Source organism: Panulirus ornatus, chromosome 1, assembly GCF_036320965.1.
Source record: "Panulirus ornatus isolate Po-2019 chromosome 1, ASM3632096v1, whole genome shotgun sequence".
In the NCBI taxonomy this organism is placed as follows: Eukaryota; Metazoa; Arthropoda; class Malacostraca; order Decapoda; family Palinuridae; genus Panulirus; species Panulirus ornatus.
In genome coordinates this window covers 38,663,667-38,690,730 of record NC_092224.1, presented here as the reverse complement: position 1 = coordinate 38,690,730, position 27,064 = coordinate 38,663,667, and the positions used below count along the sequence as shown (strand labels likewise).

Below are 27,064 nucleotides of genomic sequence, written 5' to 3'. Positions count from 1 at the left end.
ATGTAAACCATTGAATATCAAATTTTCATTTAAACCAAAAGTAATGACAAGATATTAACTAAATCTTTACCATTTTTCCTTCAGTCAAATAAAGATCGAAATTGGTACTTTATTGCACAGAAAAAATATAATACATTATTTTTATGTGTTTGTTTTTGAAAGAGAAGAAAAGTTATCAGGAGGGAAATAAGGAGGTTAATTCATGGCTATAATCAATTCACTCAATGGGGTCGTTAGTGGAAATGAAGCGATTATTCCAATTTTGTTAGCAGTGGGAAGCATCAGAGAGTGGAGGAGTGGTGGATGGAATCGGAGAGGTGGAACAGAAGACGTGAAGGTCCTGGATGGTGGAGCTTGGGTCAAGGAAGCGTGGAGGTCTTTGAGGTAAGGAGGTCCGAGGTGGAAAGGATGGGTCGTAATAATGAGGCCAGGAGAGATACGTAGGTTAGGTGAAATGGTCCGAGGTAGGAGGAATGGACGTAGGTGGAAACGGGGGAAAATGGAGATGAGGGGATCAGAGGAAGCACTGGTGGATGCCAAGAAGATGGAGGGAGTATGAACGCTGAGACTGGGGCATGGTGCGGTCGGCAGTAAAAGTAGTGAGGAGAGGAATGATGGAAGATGGAGGATGGGTAAGAATGCTGGGAATGGCTCAGGATGTCAGTGATGAAGATACAGGCAGTGAGAGCAGGAGGGATGGAGGTGAGGGAGTTAGGAGGAGGGAGAAGATAGGAAGTAGAGAAGGTAAGGGAAGTTGAGGTTCTGGAGGCTGAAGGACTGATGGTGCTGGTTGCCTTGTGTGGTACATGAGAGAGAGAGAGGGGGGGGGGGGAGTGATGAGGTAGGAGGGTTAAGGTTGGCAAGGACAAGCAGGGTGCAGGAGATGGAGCAGGGCGGAGGAGAGGATAGGGAGCTGGAGGATACGAAGCGGTAGGAGTGACACGGGTGTTGGTAGGTCCTTCAGAAGTGCTTATGGTTGCTCAGGTCGGGTACGGTGGGACTACAGGTGTGGTTGCCATGGGGGAAGGAATGGTGGATGTGGTGGAGGAGGAAACATTGCGGATGGAGGTGGTAGGAGGAAAAGTAGTGGTGTCGGTAGGTGCAAGACAGGGAGTGGTAGAGGCAGTGGTGAAGCAGGTATGGTAGAAACGAGCTGGCACTAACCGCTGTGATAGTGGAGGCAGGGGTGATCCTGCAGGTGGGGGGGGGTCACGAGATGGGGGGTCGGGATAGATAACGATAACATTGTGTGTTGAGCGAAGTATATGAAATGGACTCCAGTGTTGGATCTGTGAGCAGAACACATAAAATGGATTTCATTTTTCTGGCCATGTTTCAGCGAGGGGTAACCGTGGTAATTTCCAGTGACTAGGTAGGGATAGGAGGAACTATATGGGTACAGTCTGTAAGGGAGGTGGGATGGGTTTGGTTATGACGAGAGGGATGGAAATGTTAGGAGCATCACGATGAACCTAATGGGATAGAGTGATGGCGGTGAGGTTACGAGGGGAGTGGAATGGTAAAAAATAGAAATGGCGGTCTGAAGAGGGGAGATAGATGGTTATGGTACATACATGATTTTTTTTGGAAAATTTAGAGTTCATGGGAAGCACAGATAACAGGGGATCAGATGGTCCATGACGATGTTACGTGCTGGAGGACAATAGCAGTATTTCAAGTTCCTTACATGTGGAGCGAGACGTGACGGAGGAAATATAAATAATGTCATAAGCTAGTCTGGAGGGAGTAGCATTCTATACATACCCATGATTTACGACAAGGAGTATCCGATATATGGCTGCCACCCAGAAGCGATTAGCTTCTTCATTATCATATAGGATATATTTCATTAGGGAAGATGATGCTCCCTAACTGGCTTATAATCACGTGCCATTTGGCTTATAATCACGTGCCATCTGCCTTGTATATATTTTTACAAAGGCAATAGAAGGATTGCCACCTGGTGGCCTCCCTCATCTTATGGCACACACCATCTTAACGTGATGGGAGAATGACGAGATCTGCAGCCGGCTAAAGTGAGATAGTGAGCAGTGGATGTTTAATGGAGGTCTGTGTTACGTAATCTGCTGTTCGTATGAAGTGAAAGTTGCTATACCTGGTCCTGCGTATACCAGGGCTGAAAGTATAATCCCCGGCGTATACTAGGGCTGAAAATCAAATCACCTAGGGTAATGGAAGCTGAGGTCTCCCCCAGAGTGCTATAGATGGGGGAATGTGGCTATGCTGGCCAAATGACAACGTGATCCCGACCACTGAATGTTATGGTGTGAGGGTTTGTTGTTAGTTACAGTTCCTCATCAGTGGTTTCATCCTCGTTGAGGCCCTGACGATCAGTTCCTCACCAGTGGTTCTATCCTTGCTGAGGTCTTAACGAATGGTTATGTCTGGGTGATGTGCACAGCAACAGCTTTTGCAGTACAACGAGAGCGTTGTTCATACCAGCCTCACTGTAAGGATTAATGACTACTATACCTGGAAACTACTCCTTCAGTTGACAAACCTCACAATTCTTTTAAACTTCGTTTCAGATCAATGTAAAGAAATGATCAAATACTCGCAAATATCTCATATTCTGCATGTTGGCTTGCAGCTAAATATTTGTCCACTGTCAACATTTCTTACAAAATGAATAATTGCATTTTCTCTACACACACCACACACACACACACCACACACGTCGCATTATTCTGCTGCTACCATAACGTAAATGAATTTTGCTTTCTGACCACAAAAAAAGCAGTCAGTTTGTTCTTATATATGCAGCATAAAGTCGAGCCTCTGTCCAAGCATTCATAAAATTTTGCTCTACTGACCATCCATTTTTAAGGGTACAACTGTCGCACGTTGATCCAGAATACGAAAATCGACACTGGAAAAAATTATAGAAAAAATGTCGTACTTCAGCTTTCGATGAGACATTCATAAAATCAGATGAATTCATTTCCAGTCTGTTTTCTGGAAAGAACTCGCCGGACTTGACAAATCATCGACGCGACAAACTCTTCAGAAATAAACCTGAATAATTCCGTTGATGCTACTCTCGTTCAGCGCGCCAGAAGAGCTAATTACCGACGCGTCAAAAGATTGCATGAAAGGAACGCAATGTTGCAATTGCCGTCCGCGAATGAGAATGAATGGTTGCATTTTCGATGAGGAAAGCAAATGCTGTACCTCATTACCAGATCACCTGCACTAGACATAATCATTGAGCTCGTAGCCTCCAGCTGTGTGAAAGAGTCTTGCAGGGAAACTCATGTGCAAGCGAGGTTCCTGATCATGTCGTGTGTGTGCAGCAGCACCAGCAGATGATGGTGGTGGGAGTGCAATACACCACATTAGTCATGTTTACTCAACTTCCACAGTGACAGCGTTACATCGCCAAGGGTTCATAACTTACAGGTGGAATAACCTCGCGAATCTTAACTTTTATTACAATAAACAGAGAACGCTTAACGCGAATCTAGTCTGATATATATGGCACTCATTGTGATCATAACATTAAAATGTTGCACTATCTACATTTCTCTCAAAGATTTGCAGTTTATTGTAATCCAAAGTCTTCTTACAGAAGAGCGTGAGAAGTGTGGAGATGAAAGGTGTAGAATTTCATTGAGGAATATAAGTGGCGTGAGTAGACACAGCTGAAGGAAGACCATATTCAGGAAATCGGGAAGATGAATTATAATAATGAAAAGTATCTGATTTGTCTTTAACAAAGTTGGTTTTTAAACACGTCGAAAATATAAAATCGTTTCTGTAGAGTATATGAAAATACGAACTTGAAAAAAAAAAAAGATAATAAATCTTACCCCGAAAAGTTGTTAGCTTCCAAGATTCAGGATAGAAAATGTCGTTCTGACGTGACAAGATGTTAGATATCTTAACAGATACAGGTTGATGCTTCAGGTTACAGGATATCAGGTAGATAATTTGACGTCCTTAGGTAAAAGAACACCTAATTAGTGTACAGGTGAGTAGCGTGATTAATCACAACGACTGAAATGAGGCAATGCCGGCATGATTCTCTTCAGAAAATAAGGTAAATGAAGTAAAGGACGAAGATGTTGGTAAAATGTATGTATAACTCCAGACAAACGAAGATAGACTCGCATCCTCCAGCCACCTTAAACGGACAATCAGGCCCACTGAACATAAATAACAACCATTCTGGGCATCACATACCAAACTCTCAAAACTTTCACTCCCGAAAACCGTAATGTTAAATAATAACAACATGCAAACTAAATGCCCTCAAAACACTAATTGACAGCAGATTTGGTCAAGAAAAAGGATCCTTTACCATCATCCTCAACAAATAAATTCATCCGCTCCACTCTGAACTAAGCCTCGCCCGCCTCACACTCTTGAAAGCAAATCTAGTAGCGCTGCATACTATGAGAAATAAGAACACTCAGAACAACAGTTATCTGACACTCATCACTGACACAGTAAAGCAAAAGTCCTCCCCACAAAAAAAACATCCAACATCAACAGACTCACCACTCAGTCATTCCAAACAACACCAGAACTGCTCCATGCTAACCACCAAACACCAGTTACATATATAATGCCTACCACTGTCTCACACTTGAATAGCCTTTACTCGTAGATTCCTCCCATCTTTATCATCCGTGACAATGACAAAACAGACGTTCTTCATTGACTCGACAAACACTAAAATTTCACCTTTCCAACTCGGGCTTAAATACCATCTCACCAGACATCCATCCAGTTGAAATCACACTCCCCAGACAAATACAAGGCACACATTTCCATCTACTCTCTGAACATCATCCGTCTCTACATACTATACACATCCATTCAATTCTCCCAGAACCCTTCATGTCCGCGATGCAACGACCACAGTAAAGACACCTGAACACTCTCTGCTCAATTCCCTATACTATAACCTTATCAAAATACTCGCATCACTATACTTTGTGACCTGTCCTCCCGCCCGGAGGACGTGGCCAGTTTCCTAAGCACTGCAGGAGTTTATGGAGACAGAAGTCTCCTGGGGCAGGAAGTCATTACACACACACTTACACACACATCCCACAGAAAGGAGACCACTCTAACCCCTCCAATGATCACCCCATACCTCTCACTTCTGCTGTCTCGAGAATGTTACAAAATCTCCAGAACTCTCGCTTTCTCGAATCCTTCGAATGCCGTTCCCTTCTCTCAGATCCCCAGTATGGTTTTCGCAGTGCTGGGTCTAGTGTTGACCTTTCCTATGTGACTGACCTCTAATCCTTCTCTCTGACATTATGGTGATTCATCTTCCATCTCTAAAGTAGAGTCAAAAGCCTTCCATCTCATTAATCCTCCTGGCGCCAGCTCTCTTTAAGCTTGCCTTCTTGAACACCGCGATGTTTGTTTTCTTTCTCTTCTTTTGACATTATTTTGGCCACTGTTCTCGGGAGCTGCCTGCATGTGTCCCCATCCTCAAGCTTTGGGCCCATGGCACGCGTCTGGTTGCTGCTTGCCTCAGCTTCTGTGTGAAATACTTGCCAGTCGAAGATTAGCTGTTCATACTTCCTTGTTCCCTTTTCATACAACACTTCTTCCTCTAAGAGTCAGGTTGAGAATGGAGCACAGATTTCCACTCTCTCTCCCTTTGATTTTATTCTTTCACCGGAGGGCCTTGACTAGGACATGTCATACGCCTCTGCCATGTCTCTGTCTGTCTGTCTCTCCCTCTCTCTCTCTCTCTCTCTCTCTCTCTCTCTCTATATATATATATATATATATATATATATATATATGCTCTCAGCTATAACGGCTACCAAAAACTGGAGAACATTTACCTAATATCTGTACCCTGAGTCAATAAAAAGTTAATCATTCGTGTTTATATGCTTATAATACTATCACCATTTTATCAAAGAAATAAAGTAGAAATAAAACTAGATACTGGTAGTTTAACAGCAGCAGGCGCAGGCATTTCCTTTATTGCTAGCTGCTACGAGAGTTTGAAGGTGGAGTACTTGATAAAATTGCATTTAATGATTATTAGTTGTTTTAATTGCCGAAGAAAAAATGCATAATTTCGAAAGCGGATATGAAATTTTTTTCTCTCAAACTTAGATGTTGTATAATTTGTTGCTCATAGGCGGAGTCTAAGTGTGTGTGTATATATATATATATATATATATATATATATATATATATATATATATATAAAGTGCATATGAATGCACACTTTCGTAGAATACATGATACCCTCCAACAGCCAGGATTTGAATCCAGAACCTTTTGCGTAGTAGTCGGGAACGCTAACCGATAGGCAGTGATCGCCCCCAACAGGGTAATAACTATTCCATTACAATTAATCGCGTCCCCTTCGTCTCGCATCCATCGGTCAAATCCCATTAGGCTCGCATTACCAGTAGCTAGCATTTTATAGAAACTTTCTGTGCAAACGTGGAGGTACAGTATATGAACACGAATATACTGCATATAGTTCTAGACTGCCATGAAAAAAGTCCTGGGTTCAAATCCTGGCTGTTGCGAGGGATTGTGTTTTATGAAAGTGCGCGTTCATAAACAATAGTATATATATATATATATATATATATATATATATATATATATATATATATATATATATATATATATATATGTATATTCTTTTTTTTTTTTTTTTTTTATACTTTGTCGCTGTCTCCCGCGTTTGCGAGGTAGCGCAAGGAAACAGACGAAAGAAATGGCCCAACCCCCCCCATACACATGTACATACACACGTCCACACACACAAATATACATACCTACACAGCTTTCCATGGTTTACCCCGGACGCTTCACATGCCTTGATTCAATCCACTGACAGCACGTCAACCCCTGTATACCACATCGCTCCAATTCACTCTATTCCTTGCCCTCCTTTCACCCTCCTGCATGTTCAGGCCCCGATCACACAAAATCTTTTTCACTCCATCTTTCCACCTCCAATTTGGTCTCCCTCTTCTCCTCGTTCCCTCCACCTCCGACACATATATCCTCTTGGTCAATCTTTCCTCACTCATTCTCTCCATGTGCCCAAACCATTTTAAAACACCCTCTTCTGCTCTCTCAACCACGCTCTTTTTATTTCCACACATCTCTCTTACCCTTACGTTACTTACTCGATCAAACCACCTCACACCACACATTATCCTCAAACATCTCATTTCCAGCACATCCATCCTCCTGCGCACAACTCTATCCATAGCCCACGCCTCGCAACCATACAACATTGTTGGAACTACTATTCCTTCAAACATACCCATTTTTGCTTTCCGGGATAATGTTCTCGACTTCCACACATTTTTCAAGGCTCCCAAAATTTTCGCCCCCTCCCCCACCCTATGATCCACTTCCGCTTCCATGGTTCCATCCGCTGACAGATCCACTCCCAGATATCTAAAACACTTCACTTCCTCCAGTTTTTCACCATTCAAACTCACCTCCCAATTGACTTGACCCTCAACCCTACTGTACCTAATAACCTTGCTCTTATTCACATTTACTCTTAACTTTCTTCTTCCACACACTTTACCAAACTCCGTCACCAGCTTCTGCAGTTTCTCACATGAATCCGCCACCAGCGCTGTATCATCAGCGAACAACAACTGACTCACTTCCCAAGCTCTCTCATCCCCAACAGACTTCATACTTGCCCCTCTTTCCAAGACTCTTGCATTTACCTCCCTAACAACCCCATCCATAAACAAATTAAACAACCATGGAGACACCACACACCCCTGCCGCAAACCTACATTCACTGAGAACCAATCACTTTCCTCTCTTCCTACACGTACACATGCCTTACATCCTCGATAAAAACTTATATATATATATATATATATATATATATCCCTCATTATTGCTTAATGTATTCTCTTACTGTAATACTGAATCACTCGGTGAGTGGTATGAGACATTCGCTGTTGCAGGATGATACGGTAGGCAATGCTTCGTCTCCTCTTGCACTATCCTCAGAGGAGACGACCTAATGAAGGACTCTTAGTACACGTGAACATATTGGCAGTGATAACTTTCTCTTCAGTGAAAGGCTAAGTGCGCTCTACCCCAGCCAGTCAGGACGCTATCAATAATGACAGACGAGGCAAATTAATGTCAACAATTTTCAGACTGGACCAGCATTACCAAGTACCTCGCTGACAACGGCAAGTGCTCTCAGAGTGGAACACTCTCCAAAGAAACTGATGAGCTATTCAGATTATGTTCTCTGAAAATATAAGCTATTCTTTTCCTCTCACGTGCAGGGGACGCGTATCATAGTCAAGACATATCTATGAACACACACACACACACACACACACACACATATATATATATATATATATATATATATATATATATATATATATATATATATAGGGACGGTGATGTGCTGAAAATGGAGAAAAGACCAGCGCTCTTACTATTGCAAAATCTTGCTTAACAATAAATGTAGCACAGTTTCACACTGAGACAATCTGTTCCGCTGAAATTGTCCTAACTCTTCATCGTAACTGCCAGGGCCATTAAGGCCTTCAGTGTCAAGTCAAAAACGCCTCCGGAAAGACTTGACACCATCTTCATGTGTAAAAGATAAGACATCACACAGACTTTTACGTACGTGACCCGTGACCTTGAAGATGTGGGAGCTTCTTATCTCTATCTCCCTGGCAGACTGGGCGTGTGTGTGTAGTGATGTCGTTGGTTTGGCTGGAGCATCTCGCAGTGCCTTGAGGCCCCATGGAAACCAAGGGTATTCTATAATATTTGTAGTTATCGAGCTTTGGCAAGTCTTTATTGTTGTTGGGAACTTCTCACCTCGAAGAAGTCTGCATTTCCCTGTTACTGGTTGCAGCGCAGTCTTGGGCTGAAGGAGCCTTCATAATAAGTGATCGAGACCTCTGATATTTGCGAGCAGACCCATTTCCAGCAACCCCGCGAGTCAGTGGTGTTGAGACAACACAAAAAAAAATGTTCTATCATAATAATTTGTTTATCCTTGGGCTAAGTATTCCCTTACAGTTAAAACAAAGAAGAGAAATTGTATACATGCATCATTCACAGGGATAGTGTTTCGCTGTTATATACAAGTATATATCATAACACATGGAATATCAACAAACGAGGAGAGTGAAGTAACCTTTTAAAAATGTGATCTCAAATGAGACAATTATGAAAAAATCTTAATAAAGATATTGAAATACGTTTTAACTAACAGGTCAATGATAATGAAACAGTATTTATGCTAAACTGAATTCTGAGATCCTACGATATGTTGAACTTGTGGTTCATAAAAGAATAAAGCGAGTCAAACATATTTGCTCAGTGTTATAACGTTATTTTGAAAGACATGATAATACCACCACTTGTGGGAGAACTAGAGACAACTCAACATCAATAAATGCCCATGGAAAACTCTTGTCATATCATGACAGCTGAATCATATCTCACCGACGATGTTTGTGAGGATATAAAGGAATAAGAAGAATCGTAAAACAGCAGGAAGGACGAGAACGTTTTGGATATTTGTGTGTCTCTGGAGCAGCTAGGTGAATTTCTGATGATTTATAATGTGGCTAAAAAACGAAGATATTTCACTCGTTTTTACCGTGACCATAAAGTGAACTTAAAGCGGGAAACCCACCGTAAAATAATTTACGGAATGAAATACGTTGGAAAGCAAAATGGCAATCCTGAGAGTTAATACGAGGAAATAGGAGGCAGTGATAAATTCAAGAAGGCGGAAATGATGAACAGATAAACACAAGGAACTGAAGGACGGGAATGAATTGGAAGAAGTATAGGAATCGAACAAAAGTGGAAGGAAAAGAAGGAAAGTATGAGTAATCTTGATAATGGAATGGGGTTGTGAGCACAGATGAGAGAGAGAGAGAGAGAGAGAGAGAGAGAGAGAGAGAGAGAGAGAGAGAGAGCGCTTGCTGATGTACCACGGAAGGGGTAAAAGTGTTGTGAATCAGGAGATGAAGGAGCAAAATGTATATGAACGATGCAAGTTAAAGAAAGAAGAAAGCAGCACAAGAAGTTATCTTTGCTGAGAAAAGGAAGGAAGGAGAGGTCAATCCACGGTCAACCCAGGTGTTCATCCTCCCTATGGGGATTAATCGACATTTTGAGTACCTGGCTCTGGAGATTATATATATATATATATATATATATATATATATATATATATATATATATATATTCTAACAGACTATGTTTATGCTAGAGGCGTTATCCCATTTTAAGTTCTTTCTTCTAACCTTTCTAAGATTTAAGTCTGTCTGTTTAACTGTTTTTGATATTTTTTTTGCTATAAGACCAGCAATAGAGACTAGTGATGATGATATCAATGATAATAAGACCAGCAATAAAGGGCTTCATCTATGTCACTGTTGCTGTAACCCAAAAGGAGGATATTTTTACCTCATGATTATAATTCTGGTGTCATGTTTCTCGTCACCTTGCTGAATTTTCCCTCTTGATCGTTTAACGCGTGAAATTACCTTTCAAGAAGTTCCCGGGAACTTGAGAAAGATCATCAGGCAGTTCTTGCACGTCTTTCGAGGGCGGCTGCGAGGAAAATTCATACGTGTGAAGGCCAATTGCGACACTATACACACACGTATCCCCAGCAGCTTAAAGATGCTATACTTTAGCGCTTGTAGAATTATTTGTAGTGGAAACAGTTTTGAGGAGAGTGTACTACAAATGTACCATGGAGTCTTTCTCTGTTTTCTTCAGAGCTCCCTCCCCGAGTCCTGATTGACCTATTTCACTGGCTTCCAGTTTTTTCCAACTTCTGGACTGAACATCCGCTTTGAGGTCAACATGGCATTCAACGGGTCCGGATTTTTTTGCTGACCCTTTTCAGGGAACGGCAACCCGCTGCGCGTCCTCTGCTGGCCACTGAGTGTTTGCACATACCAACAAAAGAGATAGTTTCCTACCGTCGTTTTCTAATGTCACATCCTTCCATAAGAAGACCAGTGGCACTGAAAACGTTTACGAAGATACAGAAACCGCCAGTCTTGACTACGCGTTTGCCATGCTTCTTATGGACTTTTTTTTGCTTTGGTTTATATCTTGGATGAGTCGGCCACATTAGACAACAGTGGTGTCCCACTCGTGAGCAGTGGGAACATGTAAGCCAGACGGAAAGGTTGTGGCAACATTTGCATCGTCGGATTGTCTGGAATAGATAGGACCGTATTCATATTGGACTGTTGCCCAGTACCAACAGAAGTTTATGTAAATCCTTCCCTTAGAGAAGGCCAGTTAGTTTCATTTGAGCCAGGTTTATGCATCCATGACAATTGCCAAACACAACTTTGGTCACGACAAATTGTATCTTTATTTTATTGTGTCCTTCCTTTTTCTCATCCTCATAAAGATGTTTTTCTAAGCGCTAATTGGGTCTTATTTTCTCTCTCTACTTTTCGTCTCTCTTCAGATGTCGAGACCCGTGAGTGTTACCCTTAGTGGTAAATTTTCTTTGATAAAACGAGTAGCATGTTTCTTTGCAGAATACATTCACTAAAGTCGGCATCATCCAATGTAGTACCACAACACTGCATTGCAAAATGGTTTCGTAAGTGTCTCAAAAACATTGGTGTGTCGTCCTTTATTCCATGGCATAAACGTATGATTTCCTTTGGCATCCAACGCCTTCGAATTAAATGTTACCACAGGTTTTATTCTCCCTCACTCGTGCAGATTCCATTACTCCACCCGCTGGCGTCTATGACTCCTCCTCCGAGATGGATTTGTATTCAGTATTTTCCTGCGCGTTGGACCTGAACCCATAAGATTAAGGTCAAGGCCCAGGGTATAGTTAACAAGGAATCACAAGTGGTATCTAGGGGTTAGGGAAGATTTGTTTGTTCTAATCAGTTAGGTTAAAGACAAGTATTGTTGAGGATGTAGGGAAGGTGCTTCTGTACTGAAGATGGCCTTTGACAAAACTCATACTGGTTCGGTCAAAGGCCAACCGTTTCAGGAATATAGTAAAGATGCATTTGACGAGCTTTATGATAAGCGGGTGAAAGACTAGTGGTTTCAAGGGTTTAGCAAAGATACGTTCGTCAAGGATGAAGGGAAGGTAAAATTGTAGGAGATGGAGTGAATTTAGCTTCGTTGTTGGTGCAGTAAAGGGGCATTTGTTGAGGATAATGTGAAAATAGACTTGCTGAAGGTGAAGTTAACCCAGGCTTATCTACGATGGATTGAAGATATAGAGTGTAGGGAAGAGGTATTTAATGGTGTCTTCCTCTATAGTGAACATAGTAAGTAGTAGTGTGGAGAGATACATAATACGTTCACTCGTGAATGTTGGCACTCATAGTTGTGTTTTCTTTTCAGACATTTAAAGATTGTTTTGTGAATATTCTTTTCATCTCATTCTTTTTTTTTACAATCTGTATGCTATCTTTTCGATTTATTTTCTAATAAATTTCTTTTTACTTTTTCTAATTTAATCTGTGATATGGTTTACGTATAGGCAACATGTTTTCACTATACTGTATATATATATATATATATATATATATATATATATATATATATTTAGACCTCTCGCCTAATACAAATATATACTGAGAGAGAGAGAGAGAGAGAGAGAGAGAGAGAGAGAGAGAGAGAGAGAGAGAGAGAGAGAGTCCCTGGTTTCTCTTGACATGTGTATCATCACATGGCCGGATATGTGCCTCCCTACCATCTCCCTGCCATGTCATGAAGGCCAGCCAAGGGCACTGCTAAAAGAGACCAGCAAAAACTATATATACGTTTACTTGAGTCCCTGCTACACTTGGGGGATATTTGTGTGTCGTGTAAACATTTTCTTGAGTCCTTGCTTTACTTGGGGAAACATTCGTGTGTCAAATAAGGTACGGAAATTCCCTTGGTCCATTTGCTGTTGTAGGAGAGCTCTCGGCATCAGACCTGCAAGCATTGGGGAACGCCAAAGTGCGTCTGTATGTTGCCGACAACACTCTTTTAGATAATGATATTAACAGACACAGAAAAGGGATTTTTTAAAGATTGAAAGAAAAATATTTTTATCGGTTCTCCAAGAATGATACCGTTTTCTTAATATTTGTAGCGTACATTTTAACGATACATTTTCAAGTACAAACATTTCTGAAATTCTTAAAAAAGGAATAACATTTTCTATATCAAGAGAGAGACACGTGAAGTTCATGTGTCAAAGTTTAGACTGTATACGCAAGCTTGTGGACTGTGTTTTGCAGCACTGGTTTTCCTTGTACAAAAAGATAACAGTCAGGGGCAGAATCTCCAGTTTTAAGGCTGGACGTGACTAAAGATCTGCTGGTCGAAAAAGACTGACAGAAATACTTAGCGTAGGGCAGCTTTCAGAAACGTGCTTAGCAAAATTCTTAAAGTTAAGTAAGATTCATTGGGGTTAAGCATACTTAAGCATTCTAAGAAGTTTTCTGCATACGGCCCCTGGGCTCAAAAAGATATTGGGTTTCTAAGCAAAAATCTGTAAAACCATAACTTTCTCTTGACGCTATAAGTTATCAGTAAATGATATTTCACTCTGAAGCTTGATATGTGTCTATATTTCTCTTCATCTTTTCTGAAGAAGAAAAAATAGCAGTGTCATGTTTGTTGACTCTTGCAGCCATGGAAGGTGACTCTCGTGTTATTGCCGCATCTAAATACATCATAAGTGCAAAGATGAAAGTGGAAAAGTGAGAAAATGAAACTGCAAGATATCGCATTTCTCGTAATACACATTACGCTTGTATCGGACGAGGAAACACAGAGACCCTCTCGACCCTGTTGTGATTATTACCGAGACTGATTTAACTTGACTATGATTTCCGTCGTTTTTCCAGGCACCGCTAAAGCAATGGTTCCCAGCCTGATATAGCCCTCTGGAAAAGTCTGTGGGACGGCTTTATTCAAGGTCATGTAGGATCCCATTTAAGAGCAAACCTTAATGCTGTTATAGTGGGGAAAAACATAGGAAAAAAGGCACAGTTCCGAAGCATTTTTTTTCTCTAGTTAATCAGTCAAGAGCCATTGGCTTTGACGTAAAAAATGAAAATGTCAGTCAGATGCGGGATACCTTCATGAATTCTTGTTTTGCTAGTTCCAGAAATGGGAGCTTTTGCACGGTATCATGTGGTCTGACGTGGTTATAGAGAATTCGTCCAGCTCTCTCTCAAAGTCGCAAACAAAAACTTGTCTCAGTTTTTAAGAGACGATTGTTTAATAATAACGAAAAACATAAGGCAAAGGCATAAGTCATTTAGCCAGGCAAAGAATAACTCGAGAATGTCTGGTTCTGAGTCATTCAATTCTAAAGAGACAAATACGGAACAATGGAGTCTCGTAGTTAATCAAAATCATGATAGAGGAGGGCGCTGCAATATTCAGCAAGGAAAGGTGTCAGCCACACTCTAATGGAACGCGTCATGGCGTATTCCGATTCATCTCACGCTGAGAAAGTTCTCGCCTTTCAAGGTAGGCGAAAAGACTTGGCAACTCGGAGGAAGGCATTTCGGACTAAGTATAGCGCCACAGAATTTTTACGAGCCTAATTTCAGCCTTTTAGCGAGACACTTCGCTAAAAGCGATAGTGCATATTTTTTCCGTGAAAAACTCTGCTTAGAGCTAGCTCAGAGGAGGAATGTATCAGGGAGTCTATTAGTCTTAGAATCTTTTTTCATTTTTTGAAATGCTGGTTTTTCGAAAAGCAGTTCTGCCCGAGAGCTGGTTTTACCTTTAATCTGGAAAAATCTTGGATTGTCAGACTTGCTGATCGCTTAGCTCGGATCAGTTGGCGTGGTCCCGCGCGAGCTCGCTCACCTCGCCGACAGTACTTCAGAAGCGAATGCTGCACGGATGATTCTTCAGACTTACACCACATCATCATCGCCTACTGAAACAATGATTAGGAAAATTCAGTTTTTCGGCGAAGCTACAAGGCAGAGGAGTGAGATTTTGGATGTTCTTTTTAGTAAGAGAAAGGAGACGTGTTCGGCAAGGTCCCACAAGACATTTGCAAACACACACACACACACACACACACACACATACCTTAGAGAATTCCTGTTGAATCTTCTAGAGCGTTTGATAGATGTGTCGGACTTCGGATGGGGTTACCACTCTTCAGACAGTGGCACAGGAACACAGACAGAAACATGAAGTTGTTGTTAGATCAACAGAAGAGAATTCGTGGTTCCCTGCCTGTTTCTCTTGCGGAACAATTCTGACTCGTAATTGGAGAACTAGTACAGGATATATATATATATATATATATATATATATATATATATACACATATTATGTACATGTGTATATATGTATATGTCTGTGTGTGTATATATATGTGTACATTGAGATGTATAGGTATGTATATTTGCGTGTGTGGACGTGTATGTATATACATGTGTATGTGGTCGGGTTGGGCCATTCTTTCGTCTGTTTCCTTGCGCTACCTCGCTAACGCGGGGGACAGCGACAAAGCAAAATAAATAAATATATATATATATATATATATATATATATATATATATATATATATATATATATATATATATATTTGGGCCGTTTCTTTCCCTACACCTCGAAGCTTTAGAACTCTTTACCATCTCAAGTCTTTCCCAATACCTATGATCTTGTACATTTTGAAAAAGAAAAGGTTTTTCATTTCCTTCAAAATTCGTAAGTACCTTCACTTTTATCTTTTCTATTGTCCGTTAATTGACCGCTCTGTATTTCAATTAAGGAACGGCAGAGAGAGAGAGAGAGAGAGAGAGAGAGAGAGAGAGAGAGAGAGAGAGAGAATACCCTCACACCAATTTCTATGAAAGAGGCCTAGTGTTGCCTAGAACCTTTTTAAAGACTCTTGCAAGCCCAAGAATGCGCTACTTCCAGTCGCAGGAAAATGTAGATTTCTTTAGAGTGGAAAGTTCTTTGAGAAGACTGTACTACTCCTAATGATATGGTCGTATCGTGTTGCTTTATTCTTATTTACAGTTGCGTTATTTTATGATGTTGCTCCATTTTCACGCTCAAGTAAACTGTGTTTCTTTTATTATATAAATCATGAAAACCTTTTGATGACATATATGTTCAAAATAATCAGGAAAAAAATGTAGGTGCAAAAAGTGCGAGTGAGAAATAATGATCATTTTTCCTTCATTCTAATTAATGAGCTCTCTCAGGCAGGATGATATTAATTAGTATGTGTCATGCTATACTTCTACCACTCTACCAGTTAGTATGATTTGTTCATTATCAATTTATTCATATATTCTTTTATGTTGCTCTCAGATTGTTTATATGCATTATCCACAAAGGGCGAGCACTTACACAATAGATCTAACACAATTATTGTGGAAACTTATAAACTAATGGTTATGGTTAGCATGGTGCATGGCTGTACCCAGCATGATGACTGTGTGTGTGTGTGTGTGTGTGTGTCTGTGTGTGTGTGTGTGTATGAGCATACGTATACGTGTGTACTAATCCACATATAAACATTCGATGCGAGTATGCTACAAGTATATCTATTCACACTGTAGAACGAACATGTGCAGACGAAAGAAGAACTTCTTGTGGGTTTATGTCTACGACTACTACTGTCATCAGTAAAGGAACAGCTTGGGTGTTAAGAGCGTGTGCTTCTGGTGGAAGAGTCTCAGAAATAGTACGTTTTTTCAGTTATTTCGCCATTGAAAACATAACTACAAAATTTTCAGTTTTTCCTTTGATATTTATTCCTATGTACTTATGATTTAAACATATTTACCGACGAAGTATGCGTTATAGCTCGTGTAATCTGGCCTCCGTGTTACTCCTTGGCAGTTTCAGTTTTACTTAAAAAGAAAAAGCACGTAAGAGATTTTCCTTCCTTCTTTTGATTTCAATCTGGTGAAAACCCCGACAACAGTCAAAAGCGGTTCTGAAATGGAGTCAAACACTACGTGGAAAGCTGGGAAGCTTTAAAAGCCTTGGGAGCGAAAGTGAAGAAAGTCATTTGAACACGACCAAGCGTTTCCTGATATTCGTCTTTATTCCTGAAGTATGAGCGGTGAAGGAGACTTAGCACTTTTCCCTTGCCAAGAAAATTCCAAAGACTTGTAGATATATACAGACATACTTCGTTATACGTGAATATACGTCATACGCTTTAGAAATCTACCGATAGTACCGCACTAAATACTGTTGCGTATTTTGCGAATAAAATCATCCTTCAAAGTATTAAAATATTTGACTTGAACAACACGAAGACTGATGAACACAGTTCTCTTGGTCTATGAAAGCTCTATACAGAAGATTCCTGTGTGTACTGGGAGATGAACTCTCTTATCTCACAATCTTGATTGGTGGAAGGAGATCGCATAATTTTATTTTTTTCATCATAAACGGGAGATGAGTGAGAATAAGATGTCAAACACAGAACATAAGATGATGAGCCACCACTGAAGAAAACGATGCACCACTACACATCTGAACTTGAGGGAAGATAAACTATAACCAACCACTGAAACCTGGAAGTTCGACCATTAATTACTGGAACTGGGAAGACGAGGATCTTCCTTTGACTGAATCTGAGAAGAAACTTGACCTAGTGAAAGTGTAATCCACAGTATGATATATATATATATATATATATATATATATATATATATATATATGCCGCTAAAGTCAGCACATGTTCCAGCGTCAGTGAAAACAGGAGACAACATTTTGCACCTTAGTAATATTCAAGTTCAAAATGTATTGTCAGCAACGAACAGATGGAAATTAGAGAATACGGCAGATGACGACAAGTTCTACCCAAGGGTAATATAAGAAGCTGATATATGAGATTGGTGAATTTTCTGATTACCCTTTCCAGTAAGTTAATAAGTCAAAGTTTCATGCATTGAAAGTTTGGTAAAGTAACACCGAAAATACCCCAATGAGCTTGTTGTCCTTGGCTGTTAAAATTATAATGAACCATCGCTCGAAATATGATTGCAAATCGGTGAGAGAATCACCACTTAACGACTCCAGCAATTATGGTTCTCAACGAATATATTTGTCTGACAAAACTTGACATGAATCATGATAGAATTATCGTAGGTGATAAGTATAGAGGTTCAATGACCTTTTGATGAGATCCCACAACAACAAACAATAACAGCAAACGTTTAGTCAGACAAGTGATTGACAGGCAGAGTTGTGATTCACGAGAAAGCTCAAGATGATGAGAAGTAACAACTATGAGGCAGATATCAACCTTGTGCCTGACTCTTTCTCTTGAGGTTGATCACGAGGTATGTTTTAAGATATGAACATTTCCAATCGTTATTCAACTAGGGGTATAAAGTTGTAACAGCTGAAAGCGCAGATAGACAGACCAATAGACTTGCCACACAGACGGCAGAGGAACTTTGATATCAACAAGTGCAGAGTTTCACTCATCGGCGATAGAAACGACACGACAAGCGACAGTTTGTCAATTTGTTAAAGGTACGTGAGAATAAAGGCTTAGAAATATTAATTTCCGACGGATTAAAACGACGGAAGCAATGGATCTAAGCAATAAAAAGCAGCGAGCAAAGTCCTGTATCACACAGGAAGAGTATGAAAGTTGGTCTAAGATAACCATTCTCGCGCTTTTCAGTTCACTAGTTCAACACTTTCAATATTGTGTTAACTTTTACTTTCTACCAAAAAAAAAAAAGGAAATGAGCGACGGAATAGTGAGGGAACAGCATCGAGTTATCAAGATGTTTGAGAAACCAATCCTATGAAACTCACCTAGAGAATTTTAACATAGGAAAGGGAAGGTTATATGTGAATTTCACAAAAAAATTCAGAATCATTAAAAACTTAGTCTTGGACTAAGCAGCTGTTCAAGACTAGAATTTCTTGATTCCACTCGCAGTAATGGATACAAACTCGTGGGCAAACGTGTTGCCTCGAATGAGGCAAATGATATTTTCTTCAAGACGATTGTTACTATATGGAATGATTTACGAGCTAAAATCTATTCAGAGAAACTCCACATACTTTTAGAAAGATATAAAATCTTTGCTTGAAGTCCACGATTGACGTTCGTAGCGCCTCCATTCTTTTATATAAGGTTTACAGTTTTTTTCGCCTCAAGTCATCTATTTTCCTGTCCTATTCTTGTCTCTCTCATCCTTATGTTCCTGACCTGTTTTACTGTCACAAATAGCCTCTACAGAACCCAGTGGTCAGTTGCTATTCGAATTCCTTTGCAGAAAATATAGACTTACAAACATATGGATATACAAGATTACTTCACTATTACCCCAGCGAACATCATCTGTTATCATCACAGGATAAACACAGGAAGTCTTGGTCAGAAAGGGGAAAAAAAAGTATCTACATTCATCACTTAATTCGCTCGTTCAACTTAGTTTAGAACTCAACAGAGATCTTTTGATGCTCTTTTCAAGGGAATTACAAAATCATTTAAGCAACTACGCAGCTGCAACGGGTTCATTATTGTCATTATTTTCTACTGTGATCGTATCATTTGCCTCCTAATTGGCAATATTAGCTTAAAATGATAATCTGTTTGATTGCCTGTTGATGAACAATTTTTTTTCCCAGGGAGGTAGGGGGGGAGGGGGGAGGGGGTATCTCTAGGGTGGGGTGTTTTATGCAGTCACAGGTTTAGAATTAATCTGCTTTTCAAAGACTGATTTTTCTTTGTGTTGTTTACGAGAAATAATCCAAAGTTTAGAGCATAACTTGTTTATGATATTCTCAGTGTTAGCTGTTAACGTGTTGACGATATTCTCAGTGTCATGTGTTACGTGCTGGCGATATTCTCAGAGTGGAGCATAACTTGCTAAAGATAATTCAGCGTGTTACGTGTTGACGATTTTCTTGATGCACGGCATAGCTCGCTGACGATATTCTCAGCGTAAAGCTTTACATGCTGGCGATATTCTTAGTGATGAACACATCTTGGTAAGGATATCCGCAAAAGGCAATATTACATACTGATCAAATTCTTAATGATAGAGCGTAGCCTATCATATCAAAGCCCTACCTGTTAATGAGACTCTCGTTGAAAAGCAAAGCTCTCTGACTGTATTTTCAGTGTTGCAATATGTGACGAGGTTTACATTGTAGAGCAACAGCAGACGTCCTCAGGACAACCACCTAGTCATAAGAAAGTACCACCACCACCACCACCACCACTACTACCACCACCACCACCAAGAGAATAGCTGCTGGGGACACCAGGAGAAACATTTGAACACGTCGATATAACAAGGAAGACTCTACTGCAGTGGTGAGCACTTGGAAGCCATCGACGAGAGGCCATTAGCTTGTCAGCGAGAGTCCTCAAAGCCTTTATCAAAGCTTCGTACGACCAACTGACGCTAAAGTAGCTCTAGAAAGGTCAAACGTGCTTACCATCATCAAAAGAGGTTCATAGGTAAGCTCCAATCAGAACCTTGTCAGTCCCCGCCCTCACCAGACAGGGGGAGGAGGAGAAGAGTTAAAAAAAGGAGACCCCCTTCACCAGATGCTTCAACTCCAGTACACTCGCCAAAATTGTTTGGGGAAGGAGAGGGGTCGCCACTGTTATCTTGCTTGAGTGCTCAGAGTGGTGAGTGGTGGAACTCAGAAAAACGAAAATGGAAAAAAGGAAAATCATCATCACTATAACCTGAAAAAGTTGTGTAAAAACAAAGATGGAAAGTTAATCAACCGAAGCACATTTGCTAAAGGACACTGAATTCCCCGATGTAGTTGAAATGACAAGGAATTCATGCTAAACAAGAAGACTTTAAAACTATTAATTGCTTCGTTTAAGCCAGTTTGTAATAGGTCTTTGAGAACTCCTCATTACTGAAGATAGTGAATTCACGTCCACTTCGGGAACCTTTGATAATGGACCTCTTGGAAGGACTGCAATGACGATACGTCAGGATATATCCCACTCACCCGTTCCTAAGCTGGTTGGTTGGTTGGGTAATAGACCCACCGACTGCCAGAGTCACTAAGGCGATCAATGTCAAGCTACATCGACCAACCGAAAAGTCTTCAACACCTTTAGATTTTAAAGCTAATTCTAAGACCATATGGAGTCTCACTATGCATATGACCCATGATGTCCGCTTTAGCGGTCAGTACCGCAGGTTAAGGTGGTAAGGACCAACTTACTGGAACCATACATTACTGCATCCACATGTCTTCCTCCAGATGATCCTAATGTCAATGGTTTTGAAAACGCTATTCGGTGACCATTATACCTTCTCTTGCTTTTGTCTCGAGAAGAGTCATGATTCCCGTACCTCAGAAACCACTTAATACTAACTTTCGCATTATAGGCATCAACGGCAGTGCATCTAAAGCAGTGCTATGGATGCTAACGAACAGATGAATAGCGAGTGCTCATCCTCCGTGAAGGCTGAGGCTCGTGTATCCAGATGAGTGTGGATGTAACCAAGATGAGAAAAGAGGAGAGGGGTTGTGTGTTTGAGGCAAGAAACCTGGATGTCGAGGGACAGATAAGTTGGGTTGTGAGTATGAATGAGGAAATCTTGGAGATAGTGAAGTGATCTAGGTACCTTTGAGTGGACAACATGGAAGTGGAGGCGAATCATAGGCGAATCATAGAGTGGAGGAGGGGGGAAAGGTTTTAGGAGCGCTGAAGAATGTGAGGAAAGAGATAACGTTATCTGGAATGGCAAAAATGGAGATGTTTGAAAGTACAGTGGTGCAGCAGTATTATATGGATGTTAGACATGGGCTATAGATAAGGTTGTGCGAAAATGGGTGGATGTGTTGGAAATGAAATGTCTGAGGACAGTATGTGGTGTGAGGTGGTTTGATTAAGTAACGAAAGGGTTGGAAAGATGTGTTAAGAGAATCCACAACTGTTCACCGTTTCCCGCGCAGAGATATAGCGTCACGGAACAGACGAAAAACGGCCTCTTTTTCTCGCATCTACTCGCAAGCTGTCTGTTATAGTGCGCCAAAACCAAAGCCCACTATACATAATCAAGCCCCCCAATCTTTTTCGTGGTTTCACCCAACCGTTTCGTATACTATGGTCCAACCAACAGTTACACACAATACCACACTTGATGACCTGTGATCGGTGGAAGTGAGTGACTTTCTGAGCGTTGCGAGAGCCGCATAATAAAAGCCATGTTGTTGCAAGATTTACAGTTTAGATACTTTATCATCCAATAAATAAACTCGTGAACTTCATGTATTCTTGATTCACTCTCTGCTAGTGTCAAGACTTATGCTTTTCAGATCATCGTATATTCACTTGCAAAAATATATACTCATCCTGACGTGTTTTCCTCTCATCCTTTTCATCCATTTTTCCGGCTTTGTATTTCATCATCTTTTGCCCCAGAACTTTTATGTCATTATTCTTTCTTTTTTTGTGTGTGTGTGAGATGTACCACCGCATGGAGGAGGATAATTCATCTCTCCCAGAGGGTAAATAATAGTGTGGAGCATGAAACGCATTTGCAGAGTTACAAGGCCGACCAGACCACCACACACACAAATGTCGAGCATCGCGCGGTGATGTGTCATGGATCCTTGTGCATTGTGTCTGGAATCTTGGTCATTTCTACTGGAAGACTTCAATGTTAGGTATTCTTAGCCCTTGTGTAGTGATGGCAGTGGTCAATGATGGGAATAACGAGTCTCTTTTCCATCTTTGCCGGCAGTGAACGAGTCCGTAAAGCCTGCTTCCTCGTTGGCCGTTGAGAAGGGCGTTCTACGGTCAGCGGACTTCCATTTCTAAGATGGTCTCCTCTGGTCACACCATAGTGTCAGCTGATTCCTGCAATCAGGTTGTCTGTTGTAATTTTCGTCGGTTGATAACCACAGAGTTTCGTAATAAGATGGTATGTTGTGACAATTGTCAGTGGGAGACACTGAGGTTCCCGGTGTAAAGTGGTCTATTACGGTTCTCTTTAGTGAGGAAATACTAGGATTCCTCGAGTGGGTACAATCATCCAGCCCGCTGGTCGCTCAGCGATCCATCTTCCCGACTTGTCATTCTAAGGGCGACTGACATCATTCAGTGTGTCCTGCCCACTCACTCACTCAAGCCATAGCATGAGGCCACTTTCTCGTTGCTCCAATGCTAACACAAGAATCGCCTCCCAACCTCACCGCCGAACACACCGCTCGTCTCGGCAATATCAGTTCAAATCTCTTAAATCTGCTGCTGCCCTACCATGCCTTATACCCCATCCCGAGTGTCCACAAAATGTATATCACAGTCTGGGCAGTATATTTCCTGACGTATATCATACAATCTATTAACATATTCCCGCCCAGTGCAACTATGTCTCCCCAACTATCCAGACTCTACTGCCGTGAAGAAATAACTAAACTTTCCCCCACTGCACATTCACAGCTCTGGCTTCATTCGCATCGAACTTCACTGTCCCCAGAACATAACTTCACTCTCCCCAGAACATGTATGACGGGAAATACTAATGAAAGGAATACTTTATGCCACATGCTGAGTTGTAGGCCGTAAAATCGAGTACAACAGCGATATTGTTCCTTGAGTGTGAGGAAGCCACAGTTGCCCAAGGCACCAGATGTGTTTTTTTGTCCTTAATTGAAGAGAAATGTATTCTCGCCATATTTCTAAGTAAAGTTATGTGCATACCAGTATCAAATTTTGGTAGGTCGGTTATATCAAGAGTCCTCGTATATCAGATGTATGACTGTGCAGAGGTACTTGTGATATAATGGATGGTAGATGATAGATTATGTTCAACATGGTAAGGTAACAGAGTTAGTCTTAGTAGAGTATGTAATGCATCTATTTGTTCTGACTCATTCGAGCTGTTTGACACATACATTTCCTCAAGTATTTTCATACATCTTCTATTGCTGCTATATTCGCCCTAACATTTATATTAGTCTCGACAAATGTCAACTTCAAGGAATCGAAAGAGATGCTGGAGTTATTTGGAGGAGGAGGATTATATTTTTGATTTGTTGTATCAGAATTTTCACGCACGCTCGCGCTCAAACACACACACACACACACACACACACACACACACACACACACACACACAAGCATTCCATTATGTAGTGGTTAGAGTTACTGTAAACCCAGTGGTACAGCCTCTCCAAAAGCGACTCTTCACTCGCGATGTAATCTCGAGCAGGCGGACTCCAGTAACGGAGTAGTAGGTTCATTTCGACATCCAGGTAAAGCCTGACACGAGATCAAAGACCACTTCCAAAGGAGATTGAACAAACCCGGACTTGCGGACAAAGCACTTCGCTACTTAGTAAATATATCTAAGCGGACTGGATCCCTCATTGACAGAGCTCCGCTTAGGCATTCACGTACTTCCCAGGGGACAATAGAATCGACGAGAGAAACTTCTGACAATTGAAATAATATCTGAATATATCCTGTACATCTTCCCGCCATCGACATTTCTATGATTTATTCTTATGTGTTGTTCAAGCAAGACTATACTAATAAATCATTGCTCACATTTTATTGTAATTCGTTGTTATTGCAAAAGATAATATCAAGACCTTCGTTTTCTTTTTATTTATTTTGTACTTTTTTGTTCCCAATATGAGGATCAATTATGTATGTGGAAGTAATTTGTAAATACTTTTTCTACCGAAGATCATTACTAGTACCACTTCTATAAGAATATCGAGTAGACACAACATGAGTCTTGGGTGGAAATAGAATATACACTGAACGAACCTCCCAAAAAATAGATCATGATTTAAATTCTTATGACAAAACTAAAGAAACGGGGAAAAAAGTCGTGATACTAGATGATTTAGTAATATAACTAACATATAAGATATATGAACTGATTGGAAGCCACGTAGACAATTTAATAACATAACTTACATAAGGAATACGAAGTAGCAGGAAGCCACGTAACCGGCGTGAATAATATGGCTTTGTCATAAGGTTAATTCAAGAGGTGGGTGGATCAGATAGGCCTTGACCCAACTGGCAGAAAGTCAACGGGGGGAGTGGCGTCTCGCTCGATCCCAGGATGATAAAACACGCAGCTGACGGGAGGAGGCGTCATCCTGATGCAGATAAGTGAGAGCGCGAGTCATACTGGATTGCGCTGTGGCACATTCAGTGATGATTGGGTCGAGGTGAACGTGAGTCCCAGTACGATCAGTGGGAAGGTGGATCAAGCAACACGTTATCCTCACAGTCAATCTAGGAGGATGCAACGAGCTGGAGAGGCATCCTACTACAGTCTTTTCAAGAGGACTGACTACAACTGGAACCTCCTCCCGTCAATCAACCGATAAGGAGGAGTTAAACCGACGTGTCCTCACACAACAGACTCGGTAGGACTTGTCAGACAGCAGGTTCATCCTGACGTCGTCCTAACACAATCATCCCGAAAGTTCAAGTCAAGCTGAAATGCGTCCTAACAAAGTCAACCCTCAGGGAACCCAAGTTTGTCCAGTAAGAAAAAAAATAAAGAATACCTTGTCGTCCAGAGAGACTCCAGCGAACAAACCAAATTCTGTCGCAAGGATTTCACTTCAACGTTGCTAAGCCTCGAGAGCGACTCGAGGGCAAAGATAAATCTCGAGTACGAAGTCTTGAGTGAAATGGTAGAAATGATGATTCCAATATGCGAGTGCTTCAAGAGTGACAGCCAAACTTGCTTCTTTAAAAAGTGCTGTCTATTTCTCATTGCGTTATATGAGTTGTGCTAACCAAAGGTGTACCTACAACACATCTGTTATCGACGAACGTAAAGCAAGACTAATCAGAGTTCAAGTCTGAATCCTCCATTTGATCATCTATCATGTATCATATTGATTATATATATTATACTGACACTCCTCACACATACAGCCTCCAGCTCTTGGACGCCTGCCAGTAAAGTCGCCCATCCAGCCTCTCACAGAAAAAACAAGTTTTTTATCTTTTATTTTTTCTACATTTTTTTTTTTGGGGGAGGGGGGTGGAGGGGTTTGCTCAAAGCAGCAGAGAGACTATCATATATCACCACAAAAAGCAGTGTGACGCATTATACAAAGAAACATAACCCATATACATTAGCCTGTCCCCAGCACCCACCGATCTTAGATACTCTCTCTCTCTCTCTCTCTCTCTCTCTCTCTCTCTCTCTCTCTCTCTCTCTCTCTCTCTCTCTCTCACCCGTATCAGCCTCAGTTCAGCCAATTACTCCCCCGTCCCACTCCGACACTTCCACCTTTTCTTTCTGGGGGGGGGGGGGGGGGGGGGGGGGTTAACCATTAGGAGGTCTGGCGGGCCTGGTCGTGGATAAGAGACTGTGGTTTCACTACATTAGACACGACAGCTAGGGAGTGGATGTGGGCAAAGGAGGACATTTCTTATTGTGTCTGGAGTTACCTCACTAACGCAGGAAACGACGAACTAGTATGAAATCTCACACACACACACACACACGCACACACACATATATATATATATATATATATATAAACCCTAGCCTGAGGCAGGCATCCATTTCATCGACTAACCCTTAAGGATGAATCAATAGCTGGGAAGAATATGGACCAACTACCATAACCAGGATTCGAACCTATGTGCTCAAGCCTGTCATCCAAGAATATCACTTCATCCCAGAGACAATGATCAATCTTTTGGCAGAGAAGACCACGGTAACCACCCTTCTTTCTCTTGACGTTCATCCACACTGGCTTCTTTTATATTCCGTGTCTGTGTGTGATTACGAGAGTGTCACGTGAGAGAGAGAGAGAGAGAGAGAGAGAGAGAGAGAGAGAGAGAGAGAGAGAGTCTTACACTCATGTTGCTTCATCTCTCAACCTTACATATATATACCATGTCTTAACTATACAAATGTTCACAACCTCAGCTTACCTCAGCCGCCTGTCCATCGACCAGCCTCGAGATACGAGTGGAGGATGAACAGCTAGGGTGGGAGATGCACATCCATCCCAGCTGTGTGCATTAGCGTCCAAAGGCTGTTCAATGAATGAGTGCCTTGTGTAAACTACGGTGTGTGTGTGTGTG

The 27,064-nt window shown here is 41.1% G+C and overlaps 1 protein-coding gene across 1 annotated transcript in view; it reads left to right on the top strand.

Moving 5' to 3' along the window:
- LOC139750705 (uncharacterized) overlaps positions 1-27,064 on the top strand; it is a 341,806-nt gene that overhangs the window by 41,750 nt on the left and 272,992 nt on the right. The gene's annotated exons all lie outside the window — the stretch shown is intronic.